Below are 9746 nucleotides of genomic sequence, written 5' to 3' on the forward strand. Positions count from 1 at the left end.
GGGCAGAGGCAGCTGCAAGGAGGCCCTTGGAGCTGCAAGAGGCAGCAGCCCGGCCCTGGGTGCCTCTTGGGGGCCCCGGGCGAATCCTGCGCTCTCAGAGCCCAGCTGGCAGCCGGCTGCTCCCGAGGGGAAGCGTGGCCGTGCTGGGCACAGCACAGCCCGGTGGCATCGGCCGTCCGGAGCGTGCACAGGAGCAGAGAAAGGCAAACCACAGCCGAGGGCTGCAGGCCTGGCTGAGGATTGCCACCCTTGTGCCGGCTGCCCTCTAACTCCTGGCCAAGGCGAGCAGTGTGTGCAGCGCTCTGGGCACAGGGGAGGGAGCCGGGCTGCTCCGCAGGCTCCGGCACAGGGCAGCCTCCTTCAGGCACGGCGCTTCTGCCGGGGGAAGCGAGGCCAGCGGCAGGCAGGGACAGCTTGTCAGGTCACATCTGCAGGAGCCGGGGCCTCACACGGCTCTGGGAGGAAACGCCTGCAGTGCTGGAGTTGTGCACTGAGCCAGAGCAAAGGGGTGAAATGCAGAGTGTTCTGCAGAAATATTCCGGGGCGCCAGGCCAGCCTGCTTTGAGCTCTCTGGCACACAGCAAGCACTGTGCAATGCAGCCCTGAGCTGCTGGGAGAGGGGTGTTAGAAAGGAGCCAAGTCTTAGATGAAATTAAATGGGGACAAAGTCCTCAAAGCCAAAGAGAACTGTTTCTTAGGAAGGATTCACCTGAGCTGGGTGTGTATCTCCCTCTCCCAAGAGCCAAACACAGACACAACACACACACAGAAAATGCTGCTTTTTACTGCCTTTTTCAGCCCAGGGTGAACCGTGTCCCCTTTCCCTTTGGCTGGGTAAAAGGAAACTTGTATTCTGTCCCCACCGCCTCCTTTTCTGTCCCCTCCCCTCTTCTCCTACTTCCCTTTTGGTTTGGTCTTCAAGTTGGCCCCTCTCCCAGCTCACAGCAACACCCAATGAATTAACTAGAACAAATCCAAACCCTAAATAACAACACCTAGAACCAACAGCTTTCCTTCTTTCTTCTAAAACCCTTCAGCAGAAGCAAAATATTACCTCCTATCTCACTGAGGGAATGGGGCTTGTGCTTGAGCAGTGAACTGATTTGGAAGGGAGTAGAAAGGTTTCAGTCAGCAATTTGTGTTTTCTTTCTGAATTGCTGAAGGAAAGACACAATGTGGCTTCAGTCAGCAAAAACATTTTCAAGGTGCATTGAGGAAATGCTTGTGAGCAATTCCCAGAGAAAGAAAGGGTTGAGAAAATGCTGAACTGCAACAAATCATGGATTCCCTTCCCATTAACAGTGTTGAACCCTCTATTCCCCCAGTGCAGTGATTGATGTGTGCAAGTGGCTTCTTTAGCCTTGAGAATAGAATAGTCCTCCTAAGAATGTAGCTGGAACGCATTCACGGCAAAAAGAGTGGTTGCAGGAGGCTCTTGAGCATCGGAGGAGAATTGCAGGAATGGGATGTTCCCCAAATGACCACCAGAGACTCTCAAGAGAGCCCTACTCTCCTGTCAGTAACTTCTGAGAAGTGATTTAAATTTGTCAACTAATTTGAGGGAATGCTTAACCTGTGAGTTTCAGCACAGTAATGAGTAGGTCTTGTTTCCACGGTTACAAATGAGTAGGTGAGATTTCTGGCTGAGCACGTGTTAGGAAAGTGATTCCCCACGCACCCAGCACTGAAATAAAGTCATGCCTCCTTTCTCACACCGAGCTGGCACCAGGGATCGAGCCCTTCTTGGTAACTTTGATTTTAGTCACTTCTATTGAAAGGTGAAAATGAAACCGTTTCCAGCCGTTCCCCTCGGGTTTACCTTTCTGGGGGCCAAAGCTCTGTGCTGCAGGTGGCCCGTGTGTGTGCAGAGCAATGCAGCCTCCACAAAGCCCTTGGTTTCCCCACAAGTCGTCATGATTTGTTGCCAGGTGTGCCCAGCTGTGGCAGGAGAAGGAGCCCGCAGTGCAGGGGGCGCAGTGCCCTGCCCAGCCAGGGCTCTCTGGCACAGAGGAGCAGCAGCAGCACCTTTCAACCCACTCCTGCCCTGGCCTCACCTGGGACACAGAAGCCTCTGGAAATCAGCACCACCTGGCGCCTTCCCAGCCTGGAGCAGCTCCTGCTGGTGGGCACATCCTGCACTTCTACTGCTTCCGAACAGGAATCAAGGCACAGGGGGAGACGGACATACAGAGAAGCCCTGGGCTAGTGCAATAAATGGGCAAATGCATGGGGGAATGTGTTAGGAATCATTTCAGCTGTCATGCCAATCCTGCCTTCTCTCCTTTTCTCCCTTCACGTTTCCTGTTCTTTTCCCTCTCACATTTCCACCCCTTCCCCCTCTCGAGTCTCACAGTTTTCCTGTCATGTCTGCCTCCCAAGTTTTACTCATTTTCCCCACCCTTTTCAGCTCCCTTTCCTCACACTTTACCTCTCACATTTCCCCACCTTCCCACTCTTACCTCCTTTTTTGTTCTCTCATGATTTTCACAATTTTTCCCTCACTTACCCTGCCCTTTTCTCCCTTCATGCTTTTCTCCTTTCCTCAGTCATTTTTCTCCAAGTTGTCTCCTCATGTTTCTCACTTTTGTCCTCGTGTTTCCCAGCGTTTCCCTCTCCCATTTCTCCCACTTTTCCCCTCACATTTATCGTTCTTTCGCCCTCATGTTCCTAATACTTTTCTTGTGCATTTTGTGCCCTTTTTTCACTCTTGTTTCCTGCCACTTTTCCCATCAAACGTCCCACCCATGAAAAAATGACTGTTGGAAGTATTTTTCCACAGTGCTCAGTTGTTCTGAGACAAATTGTCGAGCCTACTAGGAAGGGACACCTAGAAAGTGAAAAGATTCTCTGCCTAGTTTTCTTGGGCGCTTCCTGTGATGCTTTAATCCAAGGCAGCAATAGAGCTCTGCCTTGTCCCAAGGCCACATTCTGGAGCCTGACTCACGTGTTTGGATTCTTGCAGCCACACCGGGCCCTTCAGCCCCTCATGCTCCAGCTGGCAGGGCTGGCAGTGCAGCATCAAGGGCCTCCAGCTCAGCGCAGAATGCACCTGCGGAAGAGGAATCACCGCCGCTGGATCTTGGCCTTGAAGTTGCAAAAATCATCTGGGACATCAGGAACTCCCTGCCTGAAAGGTCTCCCTCTGCTCAGGTAACCCCATTGGATGGCAATGAAAGAGGCTGCACTGAGAGCTTTTGAATGTTGTTCCATGGCTGAGAAGCAAAGGGTTCTTCAATTTCATTCTTTTCCTTCTTAGTTAATTATCTAACTGTTCTTGGTCAAGCAAGAGTTCCAAAAGAAGAAGGGATGAAAAAGTCTTCCCTGACAGTGAGGATGAGAGGTGTGAGGCTGTGTTGGCCACATTTGCTTGTTCCTTTTCCTTGGGAAGAATGCCTCATGCAGGGGTGTTTGTGGTGATGCTCTGTAGGTTCTAACAGGCTTTGTTTGGTGGGAAAGAAGAGAAGAGTATTGGGAGAATTGCCACTGAAGGCCAAGAGTCCCGTGCAGGGAGGGGCACGTGAGAGGTGTCTCTGTTCCAGCAGCAGATGTGGGTTCTGCCTCTTTGAGGACTTTGTCCCCATTTAATTTCATCTAAGAGTTGGCTCCTTTCTAACACCCCTCTCCCAGCAGCTCAGGGCTGCATTGCACAGTGCTTGCTGTGTGCCAGAGAGCTCAAAGCAGGCTGGCCTGGCACCCCGGAATATTTCTGCAGAACACTCCGCATTTCACCCCTTTGCTCTGGCTCAGTGCACAACTCCAGCACTGCAGGCGCTTCCTCCCAGAGCCGCGTGAGGCCCCGGCTCCTGCAGATGTGACCTGACAAGCTGTCCCTGCCTGCCGCTGGCCTCGCTTCCCCCGGCAGAAGCGCCGTGCCTGAAGGAGGCTGCCCTGTGCCGGAGCCTGCGGAGCAGCCCGGCTCCCTCCCCTGTGCCCAGAGCGCTGCACACACTGCTCACCTTGGCCAGGAGTTACAGGGCAGCCGGCACAAGGGTGGCAATCCTCAGCCAGGAAATATGCAAGAGTCTGGTTTAATAGGCCAGAGCATTAACTAGAAGCGTGACTTGTAAGATTTGATCTCTTCCCCTTTCCCTCCTCCTACATTTGACAGTCTGGAACTGGGAGAGTGGCAGGGTTGCCCTCTTTAAAGTTTCACTGAAATGAAGTCTACAAAACAAGCTCCCATTTTTATGAAATCACATTTCCCCACTCCAGATAAATCCTGTTTCGCCAGAAAACCTCTGCTCAGCTCCTTTTGTACATCTGTTCTATGGGATATCTGCTTTCTGCTCCAGAAGCACTCTGGACTGATGAGGTAAAACAGGTGAGAGAAGAGATCACAAAGACTTAGTAAAGGAAGACCTTGCCAACCCATTTGAAGAGTTAGACATAACTAACAGCATCTCCCACGTGAGCATCAATTAAAAAGTGACAAAGGGACAACACCTGAAAAAAAGCCTTCAGCAGACTTTGCCTGTCAGCTCCATCAGCCTCACTAACATCATTTTCATAAGGAGGACAATTTGTGTTCAAGGTTGCTTCCTGAACTCACTTCTCCAAACTGTCTGACCTGCAAAGGTGATGGCTTTGTTGTCACTGACCGCACCAACTGTCCTGATGGATCACTAAGCTCTCCAGCAGCTTCTCAGTATGTTTTAATAGGCACAGAAATGGGAAAGCAAATAAACTACAATAAAAAATTTAAAACAAACAAACAAAAAAACCACAAACAAACCATGGAGAGTCTTTGAACTTCAAAAAAAAGAAGGCAAATTGTTGTTAAAAAACCATAGCAAGCACCCAGGGCCAACCAAATTAATGCTTAGGAAAGCTTACAGAGTCTAAAATGCAGTATTATTCTGGCTTCCTAATTCAGTGATACAGAGTCAAAGTTTCTATTTGACATATCCCACATAATTGCACTCAATTGTAGCACTGCCATTCAACGGAAGCCAAGGATCCAGAAATGGAAAGAATTGCCCAATGTGGTATATTCAAGAATCTCTCCTTAATATTTAACCAGCTCCATGGCCTATGTTCTCATCACTTATGCCATGTGTTATATAATGCACTTAGGCTTAGAAAATATTATCAGGACAGCTCTAAAAGTAATATTTCTGAAAAGAAAGGGAAGAAGATTAAGACAAAAAGAACGTCTCTTCCAGGTGTTCCCAAACAGGGCCCAGCTCTTCTGACAGACGCTTCAGTTGGCTGCCTTTACCTTGGTTTGGTTTTTAAGCAGAGATATTCATTCCAAGCTCTTCACTTCCCTCTAGCTGCAAATAATTTTTTCAATACTGAACAGGACATCATTTTTATGCAAATCAAAGGCCCAAAGGAGTTTAGTTTATCACCAATACTTCTATCTGTACAACAGGTATAAAGAGAGCAATATATCCACCCTAAACCTATCATCAAGGTGTCCTGCTGTGCTGCTGATCAATGATGCTCTCTCCAGTTCTGCCTCTCAAACAACACAGGGAAGAGTATTCCCAACCAGTTGAACTTCTTCAGGAGTAAAGTTGTCCTATTACTTCCAATAATGAACTCTGGATCCCTGGTGAGTAACTCACATTTAACCGGCAGCATTCTGGGCTGCTCCTATTAACTGCAGCAGCCTGGACAGCTTGAACCTCAACAAAACATGCAGTAAACGACTGAGCTAATTTAACCTCATTAATCCTCAAACCAATAGAATAATTTGATGTCCACACTGCAGCCTGTGCACCGCCTCCAACAGAAACATGGCCCCGCAGGAAATCCACACCAACAATGTGCTGCAGCCCTGCTGCCAGAGCTACCGGGGCTGGGAGAATCACTGCACAGTCTCCGAGCCCCCTCGCCAGCTGCACGGCATGGGTCACACACTTTGTTTGTTCCTGTTAACAGTCAAGGGCTTGTTTCCAACCTGGATGTATCCTGACATCTCCCCAGTGCTGCAGTTTTATGGAGGAGGCTCCATTTTATCTGTAAACTGTTTACCTCCACTTTCGACGTGAACACAAAAAGCATTGCTAGGAGAGGCAAACACAGAAAACCAAGCAGCACTGGCACTTCTCAGGCAGGTACTTAGCTGAATTTAAGCTCCCTATTAATAATTAATTACAGCAGCATTTCAAAACTTTAGTTTTTGAAATAATTTCAGCACCGCTTAATCACAAAGGGTGTAAGGTCTCCCTCAATATTTATGAGCATCTACTTTCAGGGAGGCATTTTAAGGAATGTTCTTTATATATACTAATTGTTATTTAAATCACTGCTGAAAGCCAGGTGCTTCATTTTGTTCAATACAACACATTTAAAACAATAACATGAGATTTTGATAGCAAAATCACCTAGCCCACAAAACACTCTTCTACGTTGACTAGGGTGGCAAAACAAGGGTAGTTTCTAAACACAGAAAAATAAATTTTAAAAAATGATTTTTTCTAAGCACGTAAATGCAGGTCTTGGTACCACATACAAGAACTTCACTTGCAAAGGAACTTGGACTTGCTAGAGTTTTAAGTATGGTGGTTTTTTAGCAGACCTGGCCTCGCTCATGCTTTGTGCCACTTGTAAAATGGAACAGGGCATTTTAGGAAAGAAGTAACTCCCTTCAACTCCTAAATGCTGTGACTGAAGCCTGTTAAGTTTCAGTGGCCTATCAGATATACCAGGGCATCCTCAGCTTTACCTTGTTCACAGGACAAGGTCCAGAAACCCACTGGCAGTTAGAGGAGCCACATAATCAGTCTTCAGGATTTCTACCAACCAAATTATCCCTGGTAAACAGATATGACCTAGCATGAGAATTCACTTTTCCTTCAGCATATTAAAAGTTATTTATTTTAGGGATAAATATATCTTTCTTTCACAACTACACTGCAACACGGACATGAGTCCAGCAATGAAACAGCAGAACAAAAATACATCCCCCTAATATAGCATAGCCACTCTTTTTTCTTCATCAGCCATACAAGATTGATGGAAACAGGAGAGATTTCTCTTTCCTTCTAACACAGCAGGTTAAGCGTCTTGAGAGAAGTCAGATGTCACTATTATCTGCAAGCACACAAGAAAACAAACTCATGCCAAAAAAGGGATAATAAAATTGAAGTCTAAATGGAAGTTGAGAGAAAAAAAAGTCCTGCTCCAACAGGTTAATCTCTAGCTAATTCCTCTCGTGACAAGTAGCTTGAAATAGTCATTTCACTCAAATTCTCCTACAAGAAGTTTTCCTTGGAAATGCAACAATTTCTAGAACAAGCATAACTATCTTTGACCACACAAAACAGCATTACATTTTGAACTACTCTAGCAAAAAGTCAACTTTTTAAAAAAGATTTACTAAGAAGACAATTGGAAAAGTAACTTTAGTCAGAAGTGATAGAATCAGCTGTAAATACCGGATGGGAAATTCCTGAAGAGACAAGTTTTCCCTTGGAGAGAAATGAAATAATACAGCAATTTACATGCCCCAACAACAATATTGCCTTTCTTTCCAGTTCATCCAGAAAACTCGGAGTATAAACCAATGGCACAGATTTGGCTCTTACACACACCCAACTCCCAGGACATTTTGTCACGCTCATCGTGCTGCATTCACTGGCTCTCCCAAATATTAATTGCCTTCTATCTTCGATATCTACTCGTGACTTGGGGGATTTTGCTTCAGGTTTTAATGCTTGGGATTTTTTTACACAGGACTATACACCTCAATAATTGTATCCAGGAAAGATTGGGTTTGATGCCATTTTTACAGTAGAACCCAAATTTTCAGTACTTTCTACCTACTTGTCCATTAACTGTTCATAAAACAGAAGGACAATAAAAGCCATAAACCTCTTACTTTAGTAGCCTTCTGGAGGAGTAATTCAATAACTTCTTGCAAAATAAAACAGCAGCTTATAAAAATTAAAAAAAAAAAAAAGTCTTCACCACAGTAATCATTACAGCAGGGCAGATGCAACAACTATGCATTTGTTTAGTCCATCTAGACGTGGCAAAGGATTAAAACATGTAGACAGTAGCACAAGTCACCAGCACTTATTATCTAAGCCATAAACCTAAGCATACTTCTGTGGGAAAATTAATTACAGACATGGGGGAAATCAGATCAGTCACTATCAGGCAAAGTGAGCAGAAAATACAGCTATGTTGTCCACTCCTGATTGAGTCGCAGGATCAAACAGCACCAAGTGCAAGTGAACTGAGGGGGAATTATTATTATGCCTTTTCATCACTGGAATCATGCTGCCCCAGACAACCCCGACTCCTGTGTCTGGGCTAATTACAGCCTGTTAAACGTCACAAGGAGACTGCAGCACAGCAACACCTCAGAGGGGGGAGAAAGACAGTTTAAGGAGGGAACAAGCCAACGAGAAAATCCTGTCCTACAGCTGAAGGAGAAGGAAACAGCCAAGCTAACAGGACACCTGCAGAACAAACAAGGGTCCACACCAGGCTGTGTGCACACAGCCGCATGCACAGCCACACCAGCACTGCCTACTGGAAACACCTTCCCCTGTGAGAAAATATCAATGCCAAAGGTCAAAGGCTTTGAGAAAAAAAATATAAATTCAGTGATAAGGCAACTTTTCTAAATCCATTTCTCAAATACTTGTTATTTCAAGCCTAAAGTTACAAGTGGTAGGACAATACAGCAGACTCGGAGATGTAGATTTATGCAATTTGCAGTTACTTACGAAAAGGGCTTATCTATACCTGTGTGTTTTTACCAAACCCAAGAACTGCGGGTGTCATTAAGCTACACTAAAAACTGCTCCCCCTTCAGTGAAATCACAGCCATGTCCTACAACTCAGGGAGTCTGTTCTACCTCTAGGTCCACTAAGGATTGATTTCCAAACTGTGTCACAACTTCAGGGTGGCACAGCATCCAAGTATTACCAATAAATAACTAACAAAAGCTCTTTCTTTGAAGATGAGACACTAATTTACCAGCACATAATTGTAAATCAGCTGTTTCATACTCCAGCTAAAACACTCCTGGTTTGGTGTTGGTAGAAGACGTTCACTGCACATGAAGCTTTACGCATCACATTGAACTAATTTAACTGTAGGTGAGCAATTCTCTCAAGTTCCTGACTGAACTTTCCTATTAATCAGTTATTTGTCCTTAAAAAATATACACCTGAATTTTACTCTCCCTCTCAACTCCCATCAAGAGGAGTGGACTAAAACTGGTTATAAAATGTCAGTAAGTTTGCCAGCCAGCAAGTATCCGAGTGGCTTAATCATTAAAGCTGCCGATCATTTCCACTAACCACGTGGATGCTTTCAAATGTCTCAGTCCCAACCAGAAAGTGTAAGATTTTTACAGACCATAGGAAAGCAAGATGGAAAATTACCTGCTGTACACTATGTTTGTGCACGTGAACATGGATGACATGGGGCATAACAACGGCAATTCTGTACTTGGATGTCCTTTCTGCTTGTTCAGTGTACTCTATACAGCTGCCTTACAAACATGTCAATGTAGGGTAGCAGTTAGGTTTAAAATCAGTTGCAACATGGCTTAAGGAACGAGTTATTTTTGTAATCCAAACTCACTGGGATCCACGTTTGTAAGAATTTCACAGAAAACCAGACAAGTGTATCTGCACATCAGCAGCTCCACAGCACAAACTGTGAGGAACAAAGGGCAGTGGCTTCTCAGGGACCCTTCCCATGAGGCAGCTGATGCACAGGAGCTGCTCTGTGTAGAGTGTGATAATTTACCCAGCCAGTGTTTAAAACGCCCATATTA

This window comes from Chamaea fasciata, unplaced genomic scaffold (genome assembly GCF_029207755.1).
Source record: "Chamaea fasciata isolate MVZ Bird 193981 ecotype frontalis unplaced genomic scaffold, bChaFas1.0.hap1 SCAF_81, whole genome shotgun sequence".
Classification (NCBI taxonomy): domain Eukaryota; kingdom Metazoa; phylum Chordata; class Aves; order Passeriformes; family Sylviidae; genus Chamaea; species Chamaea fasciata.